Raw genomic sequence first — 18,618 nt, forward strand, 5'->3', positions numbered from 1 at the left:
ATATACGGTATCTCTGTGGCATTAACATTTCATGGAGGTAGGGGGGTAATTAGAGGGAAAAAGTCTAAAAAAGACTCCTTGGAGGAATATTAGGGAAAAAAAGGTTGAGAAGCCTGAATTAGGAGATTCAATATTGTAAATGTATCAATTCTTCCAAACCAATTCATAGATTTAATTCACTTCTAATGAAAACTCCGAGAGAGAGAGAGAGACAGTAAATTGACAAGCTGGTCATAAATGTATATTGAAGGGAAAGGAAGGATGGGCAGTTTACCGTATATCAAGACTCAAGATAGTGCTACAGTAGTATCAAGACAGTGGTACTGGCCCAGGCCAGGCAAAGAGACCACTGTAGACTGGAGAGCCCAGAAACAAATACATGTACTTTTTGACACTTGGTTTACAGAATCTTGTCAACAAATGGTACTTGGATTTCCATAGGAAAGAAATGAAAACTGACCCTTCATAACTTCTGGTGGATCATAGGTATAAAGACCCCAGACCAGCAGTATCAGCACCACCCGGGAACTTGATAGAAATGCAAACTCTCCAGCCTCGCCCAAGATGTGCTCAGCCAGAAAGTGTGGCAGTGGGTCTCAGCCAAGCCTTTCAGGTGACTCTGATGCACAGGAAAGTGTGAGAGTCACTGTTTCAGATGCTAAGTTAGGGGACTAGTTGCATGATCAAGGTAAGAAACGGCTTCCTAAACAAAACATAACTATAAAGAAAAAGATGGGTAAATAAAAATGCAGACCTTCTGTTCATCAAACGAGACCGCAAAGAAAGTTAAAAGGCAAACTATGCAGTGGAAGAAGAAACTTGCAACACAAAACTGACAAAGTCTTACATCCAGAACATGTAAAGAACTATCTATCAGTAAGAAAAAGGCAGACAACCTAAAAGAAAAATGGGCAAGAGACCTGAATAGACATTCATTAGAAGATAACATCCAAATCGCCAGGTACCCAGTAAATTTAGAAATTAGAGAAATAAAGGTTAAAATGACAGTGTAATACGATTACAGACCCATCAGAATAGCTGAAGTTAAAGACTGGCAACATCCAAGTGTTGGTTGGTGAGACTATAGAACAGGAGTTGGCAAACCCTCCTTATAAAGTGCCAGATGCTAAAATTTTTAGGCTGTGCAGTCAAGAGATAAAACCAAGGATATATACACATACATGTATGTATATGTGGTGCTTACATACATACATGTTGTATTTTACAATTTTAGTTTTATATATATGTGTGTGTATATATATATATAGTTAAAATTGTAAAATACATATATTCATATATATATATATATTTCATGTTTAGCTCTGCCTCATTCTTGGCACTAGATACTCAATGCACAAAATAACAAATGAATCAATTACCTTTAAGAAAGTAAGTACCTTTCTCTTTAATTAACTATATTGATTACATAAATAAAATAAATTGTACTTCCTCTAGAGCTGATGTCAGTCGCAGTTTCCACATCTGCAAGAGAATGGCTCATCAGCTTTCACTCCAAATACTTCGATGATGTATTTATTTATTTATTTTTGGCTGCGTTGGGTCTTCATTGCTGCGCATGGTCTTTCTCTAGTTGCAGCAAGCGGGGGGCTACTCTTCATTGTGGTGCACGGGCTTCTCATTGCGGTGGCTTCTCTTGTTGCGGAACATGGGCTCTAGGCGCGCGGACTCAGTAGTTGTGGCACACGGGCTTAGTTGCTCCGTGGCATGTGGGATCTTCCCAGACCAGGGCTCGAACCCGTGTCCCCTGCATTGGCAGGCGGATTCTTAACCACTGTACCACCAGGGAAGCCCCACGATGATGTATTTCTCAAAGACATTTTAAAGATTCCAGATGATACCTGAAGGCACTTCCGACAAGTGCCTTGCCAAATGTTGTCACCTCTCTATTTGAGCTGTTCTTAGAAGACTGAACCCAGGTATCCATAAACACAACAAAATTCAATAAAGGAGCCACATTCAGTCCTGCCTTATTTATTCAGTGATGTGAGGGAAGGCAACTTTTATGATACATTGAGTTTCTCTCTTTTGCATTTAGTAATTCATCCATTCAACAAATATTTACTTAGAGATTACCATGCCAAAACTTTTATTTTCACCATTTTAATGCAAATATTTCTGAAATATTTTATATCTTTCTCTGCCTTTTACACAAAGAAGGCTGAGCATAATTTAATCTTTTCTTAATGATTCAGCCTCACCATGGAACCAAACTATACTCTAAACTGTTGGCTTTCAAATACTATACATTTTAAGCGAGAAGCCTCATTATACAATTCTAACATATGAAATAGATAAAAAGAACGGTTGAAGTGAGAAATAGGGGTGTGGCAGAATCCCACCCACTTGGTATTTCTGGGACAACACAGAAAACTAAGACTCCAGGAATCATCATTAGAAACTTCCGGTGCCACATAGTAACACTCTCAAAGGCTGCTGAAAGATAGAAGGCTACTCCTATGCTCAATAATCCTAAAGTACGATCCAAAATTTCTGTCGTTTTTTTAAGTTTGAATGTGTTTTATAGTGTCCTTCTCAATGTCAGCAATCGCTTCTTGCTGCCTATCAGCATGGCGCTCTGTATCTGTTCTCCTCCGCCCACCCACCCCCAACGTTTGTGGTTTCTGCAGATGAGAAATCAAAGTCACCAATCTTCATAGGAATGTGGGTAGATCAAGAGTCCAGAGACTAGTAGGACTTGAGAGGCTCTTTCTTGAATAAAAGACATGGGCTTTACATTTTGGACCTTGAGCGATCTATTTTGACAGTCACACATCTGTTCTTCTAATTTCCAGATTGCCAAATATATACTTGAAGATAAGTAACCTTTAATGAAATCATAGCATTCTCTAACACCATATACAAAAATAAACTCAAAATGGATTAAAAATGGAAACGTGGGCTTCCCTGGTGGCGCAGTGGTTGAGAATCTGCCTGCCAATGCAGTGCACATGGGTTCGAGCCCTGGTCTGGGAAGATCCCACATGCCGTGGAGCGGCTGGGCCCGTGAGCCACAACTACTGAGCCTGAGTGTCTGGAGCCTGTGCTCCGCAACAAGGAGGCCACGATAGCGAGAGGCCCGCGCACCGCGATGAAGAGTGGCCCCCGCTTGCCACAACTGGAGAAAGCCCTCGCACAGAAACGAAGACCCAACACAGCCAAAAATAAATAAATAAATAATTAAATAATTAAAAAAAAAAAAAAATGGAAACGTAAGACTGGAAACCATAAAACCCCTAGAAGAAAACATAGGCAAAACACTCTTTGACATAAACTGTAGCAGTATTTTTTTAGATCTGTCTCCTAAAGCAAAGGAAATAAAAGCAAGGAAATAAAAGCAAAAATAAATAAATGGGACCTAATTAAACTTAAAAGCTTTTTCACAGCAAAAGGAAACCATCGAGAAAACAAAGAGACAACTTAATGAATAGGAGAAAATATTCACAAATGATATGACCAATAAGGGGTTAATATCCAAAATATATAAACAGCTCATATAATTCAACATCAAAAAAACAAATAACCCAATTAAAAAAATGGGCAGAAGACCTGAATACACATTTTTCCAAGGAAGAGATACAGACGGCCAACAGGTACATGAAATCATCAGAAAAATGTAAATTAGAACCAAGATGCGTTATCACCTCACACCTGTCAGAATGGCTATCATCAAAAAGACCACAAATAACAAGTTTTTGGTGAGGATGTGGAGAAAAAGGAACCCTCATACACTGTTGGTGGGAATGTAAATTGGTGCAGCCACTATGGAAAACAGAATGGAGGTTCCTCAAAAAACTAAAAATAGAACTACCATATGACCCAGCAATTCCACTCCTGGGTATTTATCTGGAAAAAAAAAAAAAAAGAAGCACTAATTCAAAAAGATACATGCACCCTAATGTTCATATCAGCATTATTTATAATTGCCAAAATATGGAAGGAACCTAAGTGCCCATCAACAGACGAATATATATATACACATATACATTGGGTTGGCCAAAAAGTTCATTCGGGTTTTTCCGCAATGGGAAACCTGAATGAACTTTTTGGCCAACCCAATATATACCACATCTTCTTTATATATATATATTCTGTGTATATATATATATATTCTGTGTGTGTGTGTGTGTATATATATATATATATATATATATATATATATATATATATAAAATACAATGGAATATTACTTAGCCATAAAAAAGAATAAAATTTTGCCATTTGCAACAACGTGGATAGACTTGGAGGGTATTATGCTAAATGAAATAAGTGAGACACAGAAAGACAAATACTGTATGACAGGGGTCCACAACCACCGGTAGTGGTCCGCGGCCTGGTAGGAACCGGGCCACACAGCAGGAGGTGAGCAGTGGGCAAACGAGCGAAACTTCATTTGCTGCTCCCCATCACTCGCATTACCACCTGAACCATCCCGCCACCCCCGTCCATGGAAAAACTGTCTTCCATGAAACCAGTCCCTGGTGCCAAAAAGGTTGGGGACTGCTGCTGTATGATATGACTTATGGGACTTCCCTGGTGGTCCAGTGGTAAAGAATCCGCCTTCCAATGCAGGGGACGCGGGTTCAATCCCTGGTCGGGGAACTAAGATCCCACATGCCGTGGGGCAACTAAGCCTATGCGCCACAACTACTGAGCTCGTGCGCCTCAACTAGAAAGCCTGCGTGCCACAAACTACAGAGCCCATGCACTCTGGACCCCATGCACCACAACTACAGAGCCCACACATCCTGGAGCCCTCGCACCACAACTAGAGAGAAGCCCGAGCGCCACAACGAGGAGCCCACGCCTCAATGAAAGATCCCGTACGCCTCAATGAAGACCCCGCATGCCGCAACTAAGACCCAACGCAGCCAAAAAAAAAAAAAGAAAAGAAATAATTAAAATAAATAAATATTTTAAAAAACAGATATTACTTATATGTGGAATCTAAAAAGTAAAACAAACTAGTGAATATAACAAAAAAGAAACAGACTCACAGATATAGAGAACAAACTAGTGGTTACCAGTGGGGAGAGGGAAGAGGACAGGGGTAATATGCGGTAGGGGATTATGAGGTACAAACTACTAGGTATAAAATAAATAAGCTACAAGGATATATTGTACAAAACAGGGAATATAGCCAATATTTTATAAGAACTATAAATGGAATATAATCTTTAAAAATTGTGAATCACGATGCTGTAAACCTGAAACTTATATAATATTGTACATCAACCATGCCTCAATAAAAAAAGAAGATAAGTGACCTTTAGTTAAGTAAGGAAATTCTCTACCATCAATTCAATGAGACTGAATTAGCATTGTAGATAGTAATTCCATTTTCTCAATTGAGGAATGTTTCTAGAATCTCTAAGAACCATGTCTACTAGTAACTTTCAAATGCAAATATTTGGATTGACTCCTGTACATTTAAATTTACTTATATAAAATACTTATCTATAAGAACTGGGGAAGAAATTATTCTCCGCACCACACACGTACATAAACACAAAATCTGTGCCCTTCATTTAACCCAACAGTCTTGGAGTTCACTGAATGAAAGAAGTTGTTGCCAGAAATAAACTGTTAAATTCATTCTAGGATGATATGCTCACCCCTGGCATTTTGGAGCCCTACTAACGGCAGCTGTCTTAGCAAACTGACATAATTTCTTGGTATTATGAGAGCACTGGGTAAAAGAACGCATCAAATGGATTTATAAGGTGAAAATCTAAAACATACAAGTTGACAAAGAGCAAGCACACCATAAAGGCACACAGACTCAGTTATATCCAATGACCAGTTACAGAAACAAATTCAGTTCAATAACTTAACCCTGAATATATGTTTCTCTATGGGCCTTAAGCATCCTGCAAATTCACCTTCAACTTTATTTCATATCACAAAAACATTTGGTCTATATAGAAACTGTGGAGTTTGAGGAAACAACAGTTTTAATAGAACTGAATGTAGTATCTGATTTCACATATGTATAAAATCTAAAATGTGAATAATGTCTTAAAGGACATCTCTACTCACCAGATTTGTGATACTTGAATCTCTCCTTCTGATTCTTGGCAAGTGGTTATCTGTTTATCGTTGAATACAGGGCCAGAGAACTTTCTGGATTAGTTCTATATTTATTCATTTATATTTATAAATTATTCATTATTATTTATATATTTATTACTAGAATATATTCATTTATTATTAAATAGTTGTATTTGGTACAACTTTAATTTTGAATTCGATGTAGGTTTCATTAAAACTATAAAATTCTTTCTAATACTTGAGAATACTCATACTTCAGATACGTAATGCTAAACCTGCAAAAGTCAGTTCAAAACATAAGCAGACTAAACAGATAATCTTTCATTTCTTCACAATAATAAAGCCCTACTTCCTGTATCTCGTTTTTAGTGGTATGAATCCCTCCTCCCCAAAGGAGATTATTTAAATAAAAATAGCAATATTTTGAAATGATGCAAAGTCTGCTGATAACTATCTGAATGTGAGAAATATTTCTCTAAAAATTTAAATGGATTGCCCAGATTAATAAAATTACTTTAAGGCTACAAATCATATCCCTTTTGAGCAATTAACAGTTATCTTTCAGGTAACACAATTAAGTATTCATTTGAAAATAATTCAAGGTTCTTGAAATAGATCTAAAGGAAAATTCAGCATAGATCTGATGCAAAGGATGGGGTGTTAAGAAAACTCACCATACACTCAGAACAGACTTTGCAAACCCCCAGTTATTTTAGCTCAGTAAAAAGACGGACAAAAAAGTTAGCTGTTTTCTTTTTTGCTTCTAATTTAAAAAGAAATAAACCTTTTTTTCTTACCACAGCGAATATCAAATTTACACAAAACCTTAGCTCATCAAATAGAAGCCAAGGTATAAAAGATTATTCAACATTACAGTAAAAAATTGATAAAACGCAGAGTACATCAAAGCTATTTCAGCAGCTGCTGCTACATTCTGGGCAAAAATATCCATGGGAGAAAGCCAAACTTTAAATAGGGTCCAAGGCACCCCTCCAATTTGCACCAGGGATATTTTATCAGCTCTGCTCATTGAAAGAGACTACGGTCCTAGAAATCAGATAGAAACGCTTTCAGGGCCCCCTGGTGGTGATTTATAGACCTCCGGCATCAGGTACAAATGACCCTGAATCAAATAAACCAAAGCAGCCAGGGCCCAAGACCAGGTTCTACAAACTAGTATCTCCTCTACATGACGCTTAGCATTTTTGTGTGCATAGTTTGTCTATCCCAGCCAGAGTTGATTCAATCTCTCTACATGTAGCCTACCACAAGAAAAATGTTTTTTCATTCCTCTCAATTTGCTACAACTTAAATAAAAGAACATTTAGTACCCTGACACAAATAACCCTCCCTGTCTCCCTCTTTAGATAATTTTAACAAAAAGCATATTGTACAACACTGTGCTTAAGTGTTGTGCAATACAAACTCATAAATCTGCATGGAATCTACTTATTCTCAGCACTGGCAAATGAATTACTGTCGGCTTAAATCTTTTAAGTGTCAATATGTTGTTAAGAGCGGTGGATTTAACAGGATAGAAAGGAGTATATAACTGATTTTCACCAGGAACTACAACCCAAAAAAAGGAGCTAATCAATGGCCTATAAAGTCTGGAATGCTCTACCTGGCCAGGTGAGGTTGATCCAATAAACCAGTCCTCTAAATCTACCAGAGAGATAGATGGTCCTATTGGTAGAAACAGAATTCACCAAAGAACCTGCACAAGGTGTTCAACACTTGGCCAAATATTATAATCAACTGAGAAATCTTTTATAATGAGGAAGCCAGTCTACTCCCAGAGATTCTGATTTAATTGGTTTGGAGTGAGGTCTGGACGTGAGTACTTTATAAAAGCTCCCCGGGTCACTCTTAAGGACAGTCAGAGCTGAGAAGCACTGCACTATTCCTAGGGGCTCTAAGCTAGGCAGTCAGTCAGGCTGCACCCATGTCTGTCTGTGGCTGAGTCCAGACTACAAAGGGTCATTTCTCTCATTCAAGTTGCAAACAAAATAAAGCATAATCTTACCGCAATTTACATTAAAGTTACATTGTTGGAAAATTCTACATATGTTAAAATCATGCAAAAATACTTTGTATTTCTATGTGAAATGGAGTTCAGTGCCAAGCTCAGATAATTAAACACATAAGTATATATGAAAGTCATGTGTGAAGTGAGATAATACCTTGTATAGAAGACTGTCCTGTGAGCTGTAGGCAAACCCTCTGTTCCTCTCCCACTAAACGCCTCCAACTATTTTGGGGTACAAACAAAAATGCTCCCACAGATTTCCAAAGAGCCTCCTAGGTGGCAGCACTGCCCCCACAAGAGGCAGGTAATACAGCCTTTGGCTTTAGTACTTACACACGCCGTGTGCACTCATAGAACCCTGCTTTTCCTTTATAATGATACAGCCACATGTAAATATTTGCTTAATGTCTGACACCTTCATACTCAGGGCACCAAGAGAACAGCGACTGTGTCTGCATTTTGCTCACCATTGTGTTCCTAGTGCTTTGCACGGTGCCAGCACACAGTGGGCACTCAATCAATTTTGCTGAATGAATGATTGAACATGATTCCTCTGGTGCTGAGTGCTGACAGAGCAGACAGCTCCATGCATGGCTGTGTACTAGAGTCAGAAAAGGCACTAATGGGAGTCCAGAACAGCCAACAGGACTATTGCCTTGATTATTAGAGTTCATGTGTATGCTTCCTGTTGTCTTAGATCAGTTTGCTATAACAAAATTCCATAGACTAGGTGGCTTATAAACAATGGAAATTTATTTTTTACAGTTCTAGGGGCTGAAAGTCTAAGTCAGGTTGCTAGCATTGTGAGGACCCTCTTCTTGTTGAAGATAGAGGATGTCTCATTGTAGCCTCACATGGCAGAGAGCAAAAAGCAAAGAAAGCTCTCCAGTGACTCTTATGAGGGCACTAATCCCATTCACAAGGGCTCCACCCTCGTGACCTCATCTATTCCCAATGGCCTCCCAAAGGCCCCATCTCCTAAAACCATCATATTGAGGTGGTAGAGCTTCAACATAAGAATTGGGGGGTGACACAAGCATTCAGTCCATAACATCTGTTACATTTAATACATTTTTCCTTAAGAATTATGAAGTTAAGCTTGTACTCTCCAGGCTCATTGGGGTGTAAACATTGCAGAGTTTGACTTTTTTTTTTATTTTTTTAAATTTTTTTAATTTTTTTTTTGAGTTTGACTTTTTAAACTCTTACCCTGTCCTGTCAGATCCCTGTATCTGTTGTGTTGTGAGGTCTCTTAAAAATATTTCAGTTTGATTCTATAACTTTTCATCTTCAGTTATTTAAAAATCTAGCTCTTGAATATGTCAACCTCTTATTCAATTCAAATCTCTCACCTCCCTCTAGAGCAGTCTAGGTGTTCCTCTCCAAAGATTTGAAGAGGAGGAATGAGGCCTTTGTCTGCTACATTCTTCTTCCCTCCTCTTTCTTGTGCTTGTTCCTTTGGTATTACAGTGAGGAGAAGGAAGAGGAAAAAAATGTAGAGCACAAGGGAAAATAACTAACCATGTATACTTTTCTAGCACTTTTAGCTCCATTGCAATGCCTTATCTAAGAAAATTGATGGAAGATAAACCAATGCAGGGACTAAAGGGTCCACAAAACGTAGATGAGATTGATGCTGTAGATGTTCTGGAGAGGTTTACTGCATGGGACAATGAATGGGGCATGCGCCTGACAGGAAGATACTCAGAGGCTGCCACCTAGGGGTCAACTGGAAGATACGCGTGCATCACAGAAGGACCACCAATGCCTATGGGAACTTTTTAGGGAGTTCCTTGTCCATGGAAGCTGCTGGGGCAGTTTGCCTCCCCCTGTGCCGGCATTGTGGTAAGGAGCTAGACAAGGGATGGTGACTAGAAAAATAGGTAGAGTAACGTCCCCATTGCCAATATGTGATTGTTTGCCTAAGAAGAAAGAACTTCCAAGTAACAACAACAACAACAAAAGGAGAACCAACTCACCATGGAAAATCAAGAAAAGTACAGTTGTACAGTACAACAGCTGGCATCCAGGGGCTGGCATCGAGTGAACATGCAAGAAGAGTTACTGACTGGAGGAGGGAGAGGAGGTGGGAGATGGTAGAGCTGAAGGATCATCAGCAATAGGAGACAGAGGGCAAGCTGTAATGTCACTCACGCCTGACGTGGATGGCACAGGTTCTGGTTCCTTGCTAGATTCACTTCTATCTACGCTCTTGAAAAAACGATCCAGTGATGTCTGGGTGGCAGCTTTTTTTTCTCGTCACAGATGACACGGTAGCACTGGATTGCATTCTGAACAGCTGTTGCAACCTTCAGGTACCATTCTATGTTTGGGTACTGTGACTCAAAAACTAACAGGGCCTCCTCAGATAAAGAAAATCCCCTTGCCATTTCCTGTGTCGTGAATCTCTTTGGTTCTTCAGTTACTTCTTCTTCCTCTTGTCTCTCTTCGTCCTTTCTCTGGGCCTCCAATTCAATCAGGTCTTCATTAGTAAGCTCCTCATGTTGCACAGCAAGGAGTTCAATGAAGTCATCCTCTTGCAAATCTAGCTCCAGCTTCTGGCAAGGGTCACTAAAGCTGCTGAAGACCTCTTTGGACTCCTCATCCACCTTCTCAAATCCACCAAATTCATGAATAAACTGCAGGCAAAGGTTCTTCCAAACCCTATTCATGGTGATGGCCATAACCTCACGCCAAGCAAAGTCAATGTTTTTTATGGCCTTCTGGATGAGCAACAATACTCCTTCCGAAATTGTTGCAAGGTTGTTCCTGTTTTGTCACTTGCCTTTACTGCCTGACAAAAAGTATGACATAAATAATATTTCTTGAAAGTCGCTATAACCCCCTGGTCCATAAGTTGGATGAGCAACGTAGTATTCGATAGCAGATGCACTACTTTGACGTTGGGATGCAAGTCATCCATGAATGGGAGGTGGCCCTGAACACTGTCGAACAGCAAAAGACTGTTGAATGGGACGTCCTTCTCCAAGCAATATTTCTCTACCTCCAGGATAAAGTGGTGGAAAAACCTGGAAAATGGTCTGTGTAACCCAGGCTTTGGGGTTACTCTTCCACACAACAGGAAGAGAACCCTTGGCTATATTTTTAAGGGCTCTTGGGTTCTCTGAATGATGAACTAAGAGAGGCTTCAGCTTCATATGGCCAAAGCATTGCTACCAAACAACAGAGTTGGCCTATCCTTTGCTGCTTTATAGCCTGGCATCAACTTTTCCTCCTTACTGATGTAACTTTGGTCTGGCATCCTCTTCCAGTACAGTCCTGTCTCATCCACATTAAAAACCTGCTCAGGTAAGTACGCGCCTTCATCAGTAATTTCTCAAAGTGTTTCAGGATATTCCCGGGCAGCTACCGTACCTACACTCGCTCCCTCCCACTTACTTTTACCTTGTGAAGGTTGGCTCTAGCCTTGAACTAATGAAACCAGCCATGGTTGGCATTAAAAGATGCACCCTTTGATTCTTTGCCATGTTTCTTTTTCAAGTCTTCATAAAGGCTTTTAGCTTTCTCTTGAATCAGCATTAAGCTGAGGGGGACTCGATGCTGATGCTGATCCTGCATCCACACACTGAGAAGTTTCTCCGTCTCCTCCCTCACTTTTCCACGCTTCTTCGATATTATTGTTGACATCATCGGCGCAGCAGACTTCACATGTTCCACAATCTTGTCCTTGTTCTTTAGAACCGTGCCGATGGTTGAACAATTCATGTTATAAGAACGAGCGATGTCTACCATCTTTTTGCCTTGCTCCACTCTCTATTTTCACTTTTGTTTCCATCCTTATTGCTTGGTGCTTCTTAGCAGTACCAGCTACATTATCGCTGCTTTTACCCTTGCTTCTGGACATCCTGGGCTTGAAATAAAGATGCTGTACTACGTACTCTATACAGTACTGTAAAGTACACAAAAGCACAACCACTTGTAGTGGATGCACACACATGACAATGTACGCCAGACATGTGAACTAACTTGCGTAATTGGACATGCGAGTTCACGTCCGTATCTTTGAAAGTTCGCAACTTGGAGGTCAGTATGCAGGGGACTTACTGTATATGGCAATAAGTATGTTCCAGACTGAATTTATTACTCCCATTACAGATCACCACCCCCGCTCTACCCTCAATGAATACATCAACTCTATAGGTGACAGTTCTTCTTTTGATTAATCAGTAAATTTCTCCAGTTTTATCCTCCAAATTTACCCTTGATCCATACTTTTCTTTCCATTTTCCCTGTCATTAATTTATCCAACATAATTTAATTCAATTCACTGAGTGCCTACTATGTGCTAGGCAGAGTTCTGGAACCGAAGGATAGTATCTCTGTCTTTAAGTAGCTCACAGGGTACTAGAAAGAAAGATATTCCAGAGAACACATTACCATCTAGGAGCATCAGTAGAAACACAATACACAGGCAGTGAGGAGGAGGGAGTGAGCAGCTCAGCCCACAGGGGTTTGGGGGAGCTCCCCAGAGGGGGGCTGTGCTGAAGCAGAGTCTTGAAGGATGATGAGAAGGTAGCTGACTGGGGGGGGGGGGCAAAACTAAGTGGAGGCAGGGAAGGAGGGGAAGGTGTGCCAAGCAATGGAGACCACATGGGGGCATGAAACAAGCACCATGAAATCCCATCACTTTATTCCTGGACTAGCAAAACAGCCACCAGCCAGTCTCAATTCTCTCCCGTATCCAATTCCTCCTGAACATTGCTGACAAAAAAGTCCTCCAAGAGCGTAACTTTGGTCATCCCCACTGCCCTTCTTAAGAGCCTATATTGTCATACATTATGCCTAAACTTCAGGCTCTTAGTTAAGGACCTTACGATCTGTTTCCACATGTCCTTATCTTCCCTATTACTTACCCAAATGCCCTCAAAAACTTCTAATGACTCTACTCCTTTGCCGACAGGCGGTTCAACTCCACCTTAGACCTCTGTTATGCCATTCCACAACCAAATTCTATCCATGCTTAGGACCCAGGTCCTGTGCCACCTGTTCTTGTTCCTCCTTTACCTGCTCCGGCTGCCAAAAATACTGGGCAATTGGCATCACAGACTCAGAATTCTATACAGAAAAAACATTCGCCCCATTTAGTCCATCTTCCCCATCTTTCCGTTGACATTCAAGCAGCAATCCATCCCTACCTTCACTCATTCAAGAGGTATTTGTGGGCCCTCTATTATATGTACTTCTTCTCAAACTAAATGTTCCCACTAAGCTCATTTTCCCTTTCCCCTTCCTCCTCTCCACCACTGTCCTCCAAGCTTTCTTCTCTTCCTGTATTCTATACAGCACATCTCAAGCTGGAAAATTCAGAAGCATCCTCTACTCCTCCCTCTCGCCTAACTCCCTCATCCAACTGGTCACCCAGTTACGTTAATTCTTTCTCAGAAAATATATTAAAACTCACTCTGTTCCAGCCCCATGATCTTCATAATGTCCCTACTGAACCATTGCAACACCACCTGATTGATCATCTCACCTCTATTCTCTCCACTGCTGTCAGAGAAGTCTTCTCAAAACAGGGTGTCAAACATTTATTGAGGGCCTACATAAATCCAGGCACTGTGCTGGCATGGGAAGTCTAAATGGGAAGGGAGACTTCTTTGACTTCCTCCAAAAGTGTGAGCATGTTGACAGAGGGAGCTTTGGCTAATTTAACTTTATATTGCCAGCATATAGTCAATTACCTGTCACATCATCATGGATTCATAGATGCTAGTTTGAAAGAATCAGTGAATGAATGGAAAGTTCTAAATGTCGGTGGTCTCTAAAGATGAATGAAACAACACTCCTGTCTTCAAGAAAGGAAAATTAACTGTGAAGTAAAGACCCAGACAATAGGTGTAATATAGGAAGGTAGTTTGATAAATTGCATGAAATCAGTTGGTGAAGGGTCAGACTTCTCATAGTTCTCACTGTAGTAAAGCAGCTAGGTAGAAGGTTGGGGGGTAGCAGTTGCTTCCCTAAACTCATTCCCTGAAAGTGGCCCATTTTCAAAATTTTTTTAAGGAAATAAGGTGACCTGGTGGTTGTTAAAATTACTATGACAACACTACTCTGGGAATGATAGGGTAAGTAAGCATGGGAGGAGGAGAGATCTTCGGTTGTAAAATAAAGAACCAGTAAAAATGACATGTTAGGAAATAAGATGTAGAACTTACCAGGTTCTGGCTGGTAGCCACTATCCTCATTTATTCACATGGATTATTTAGAAAATGGCAAAAATCCTGGGACAGAAAACAGACATTAGTGGAAAGACTGGTGAAATCTGAATAAATCTGTAATTCAGTTAATAGTAATTTGCCAGTCTCAATGTCTTAATTTTGACAAATGTCTTACAGCTACATGAGCTGTTAACATAAGGGGAAGCTGAGTGGTGGGTACTATCACTGCAAAATTTTTGTAAGTCTAAAGTCATGCCAGGACTTCCCTGGTGGTGCAGTGGTTAAGAATCCGCCTGCCAATGCAGGGGACACGGGTTCGAGCCCTGGTCCAGGAAGATCCCACATGCCGCGGAGCAACTAAGCCCATGCACCACAACTACTGAGCCTGCACTCTAGAGCCCGCGAGCCACAACTGCTGAGCCTGCAAGCCACAACTACTGAAGCCCACGCATCTAGAGCCTGCGCACCGCAACGAAGAGTAGCCCCTGCGCAGCAACGAAGACCCAATGCAGCCATAAATAAATAAATAAATAAATAAGTAAATAAAATTTAAAAATAAATAAATAAAGTCATGCCAAATAAAAAGTGTATTAAAGTAAATCCCAATTCTGAACTCTTATTTCCACAAGGTACTGGATGAGCAAAGGTCAGTCTATGATTCTGTCATCAGTGGTCAGATTGGAGGGCTCAGGGGGCAGGTAGTCAAAGGAAGGTGTCTTTTTGAAGTTCTCACTTTCCCCCACCAATCCCTATACCTTTTCAAGCCTCCCTCCCCAAGCCTGGCCCAAGCCCTGGACTCTCCCCTGCACAGCTGCTCTTGTGGTCCTGTACTGTTATTTAATGAAATACTAAGGCTTGTCTTTGCCAGCCTTTTCTCTGGCCTCAGATCTTTGCATGGCTGACTTTGGCTCCACAAAAATACCTCCCACCCTGAGTAGCATGCTGCCCTGGCCTCCTATCCGTCTCTCTCTATTATATGACATCATCTTGTTTTAATGTCTCTCCAGCATTTAGCTCCATGTAAAGTTACCTTGTTCGCTCACTTATTTAACTGATTAATATCTGTTCTACTGTACTACTGTACAGTAGTACCTCTCTAGGCACTTAGTCCCTCTCTAGGCACTAAGCTCCCTGGAAACAAAGACCTTGTCTGTCTTGTTCACTGCTGATTCCCAGGGCCCGAAACAGTACCTGGAATAGAGTAGATTTTTTTAAATAACAAATGAATACACTTAGAGAAAGGTTATATACTCTAGTCCCTAGAACCACTGCAATAATCATGACTTGGAGAATTGTGGCAATGCTCCCTAAAATGCTCTCTCATTTTCGTATCTGTCAGTTCATTGAAGAAGACATTTCTCAAGCACCTGCCATCTGCTTAAGACAATACCGAGAACCAGGGTCAAGCCACATGAAGGGTGCAACACCCCACTTACTTACAGCAATGTAGCACTTTCCTACACACTAAAGGGTGGTTAACCTTATAGAAAATAGCATTTGAAAGTCCCTAGGAAAACGTTTCAAGCATCCAAATGCAGTGATTAGAGAGTGAGTCAGTTATTTCTGACAAATTCTAAGGGATTTGTGAAATAGACTGATTTCTTTTCCCAGTGAAGTGAGGCTTTTTTTTTTTTTTTTTGAATGAGAAGAAATTTTGCACGGACAAATCTGCTTTTTATTATACAAACACTTGTCTAAGCTTTAAGGATCTCAAATGAAATTGAAAGAATGGTATGGGTAAGGAATATGGTCCATATTAAATTTAAATATTTATAGTAGGCAGGTAAAAGACATCATCTCCACGCCCTGTTCTGCCTGCCTCTAGCCCAGTGCACATGCACAGTGGGTACTGAATGAAGAACTCCACTCCCAGACTAGGGTGTTTTTCCTGTCATGTACTTCCCTTCTCACTGCACAGTTTACCATGGTTGTTTTCCATGTACGTTCTGTAAGCTCCACAAAGGCGAGCCACATCGATCTTACCCACAGTTCTATTCTCAGAACTTAGCACACACCAATCACATACTCATAGCACAGATATGCTCGGAAAATAATTGCTAAATGAGTTAATAATTGAGAAATGAATATATTCTGGGGAGACAGACATCTGGGATGGGGAACCAAGGCAAAAAGTTCTAAAGACATTTACAAACATATACTAAATAGATATTAAGATAGGCTCTAGCAGTGAGAGACAAAAGGATTTTCAGAGGCACATGTTTTTAATTGCCACCTCTCCAAACCTCACAGATATTTTCTGAAGTCCAATCCAGTGATACTTATTTGTTTACCAGACCTGGTCTTGGAAATTCACTCTGTTAAAACTCCTACCCCCAATTTTGAGAGTTGATGCAAGGTTATCACCTCTCATCCCTTTCCTAAAAGTCTAGAAAAAATGGCATCAATAGCCTTATATATGGCTACTGAAAGGTTGCCAATCCCTAAAATTAAGCACTTCCATGTACCTTAAGAAAATATGGAAGATATTAGTTGTTGCACCTAAGAGTGATGGATGTGAATTTCAAAGTCACAGACCCAATATTCAGGTGTGTAATCATGTGAATATATGTTTATGTATATAGAGAGAGAATTAGATATGTATGTATATTCTGTGCTCTTTCATGTGATCGTCAGGTATGACCACAAGAGGAGACACAGGAGAGGCTCAAGAAAACAAAGTTTATTATACTCACAGGTACTAGAAGGAGGAGGCATGCCACACCATGCAGGGCCACATGGGAAAGCACCAGCATCCCATACAGGCAGAAGCGGCAGGACCAAAGGGAGAGCCTAGGCCACAGCCTTTACTGGAGGTTCCTCAGGAAAAGCAAAGCAAGGCAAAATAAACAGTTTGCAGTTGACTGGTTTAAATAATTTAGGTGGGCTGTAAACCATAGGAGTGGTCCATAGTTGCTTGGTACCTGGCCCTGGGATGATTAAGGCAGAGGAATATTGCCTCTTGGGGTACACGGGCCAGATGGAGGAGGTATGGCTCCGCATTACTTAGTTTGCATATTAAAGGCATGCTCCTGGCTGAGTCTTTTGCTCTCTCTAAAAACTGGCTAGTCCCTGGAGGAGCAATCTCTCTCCAGCCAGAGTTTTTTAAGATGTCAAAACTTCACAATATACAAAAACATTTTTAAATATAAAAAATACAATGTATACAGACAAATATATAAACTGATATATATCAATTAAAACTGCCACATATATATTTAAACAGAGATATGTGTGTATGTATGCATGTATGTATATCTGTGTGTCTGTGTGTGTGTGTGTGTGTCTGTGTGCCTGTGTGTGTCTGTGTGTCTGTGGGTGTGTGTGTCTATGTGTGTGTGTCTGTGTGTGTGTCTGTGCGTGTGTGCCAGTTTAAATTTCTGACTCATCCGTTAACCCACCGAATTAGTAACAACTTAAGCACATCACGGTTTGTCTCAATTTCTAGTCCAATTCAATGTGATTTCTCAGTCAGTTTATTTACATTCTGTTTAAACTCCCTCCCAAGTTTTCTCCCTCTCTCTTCTTCCCTATGATTATGTCTAATCCCTATGAGCTCATGCTCTGCCACTCCAAGTGAACAAATTATTCTAGATTTCATTAACCCTTCCAATTATCGTTCAGCTCAAACTGATTATTGCCAAGGGGAATTTGAGCCCATTAGGACCAATTTTTAAAGAAAAATGTGAATTTCTACAAGAACTATCCCAAATTTTTAATGTTGGTAACATTTTTTTTTTTTAACGTACCCTCTTCCACGCACACAAAAATGTCTACTGGCCAGCCAGATTGTAATTTCTGTCCTGACTTCTGAAGGGTCTGTGGGTATGAGCTTTGGGGATTATAAACCTTCATTTTTCAAACTGCAGCCAATCCTTTAATAGAGTAGTAAAATCAATTTAAATGCATTCTAATCAGAATATTTAACAGACTCAGAATTTAGGATGGGATGAATGGTATCGAAGGAAAAACATCAAAGTGAAACAAGAGTTAAGGTATTGCTTTGAGAAATGTTATATTTATGTGTGGATTACTGGGTAGCAAGTGACATGGAAAGTGTATTTCTCACTAAGGAGAGCGATCAAACAAGTTTGAAAACACACATATACGAAATTCAGGTACTACTCAACTTACATCGTCCAGGATCCAAAGAGGGTAGGAACATAAGAATGGAGACTCCCTAAGGCCCTCTCCTCGGCCTTGATTTTTCCCACTTCCCCCGGAGAAGCTCAAACTACCAAATGTCCCCAGTGCTCTGCTGGCTCGGGCACAACGGGAAGGAACACAGCGCAGAGCCAGGCCTACGTTCCCCTAGAAGGCGCTGCAGAGAATCCGTTCTCCAAG

General features: G+C 40.4%; 1 long non-coding RNA gene across 9 annotated transcripts in view; it reads right to left on the reverse strand.

Moving 5' to 3' along the window:
* LOC137765427 (uncharacterized) overlaps positions 1–18,598 on the reverse strand; it is a 94,977-nt gene extending 76,379 nt beyond the window's left edge. For 5 of the 9 annotated variants that reach the window (XR_011074161.1, XR_011074157.1, XR_011074160.1 and 2 more), the window contains exons 1-4: positions 18,409–18,598; positions 16,971–17,094; positions 14,275–14,340; positions 6,058–6,107 (exon numbers count right to left, since the gene is read on the reverse strand). This is a non-coding gene — a long non-coding RNA (uncharacterized lncRNA). The remainder of the gene's footprint in view (positions 1–6,057; positions 6,108–14,274; positions 14,341–16,970; positions 17,095–18,408) is intronic. The other 4 variants (XR_011074159.1, XR_011074163.1, XR_011074156.1 and 1 more) reach the window with 4 other exon arrangements.
* Between the last annotated feature and the right edge of the window lie 20 nt (positions 18,599–18,618).

The sequence above is a fragment of the Eschrichtius robustus genome, chromosome 5 (genome assembly GCF_028021215.1).
Source record: "Eschrichtius robustus isolate mEscRob2 chromosome 5, mEscRob2.pri, whole genome shotgun sequence".
Lineage (NCBI taxonomy): Eukaryota > Metazoa > Chordata > Mammalia > Artiodactyla > Eschrichtiidae > Eschrichtius > Eschrichtius robustus.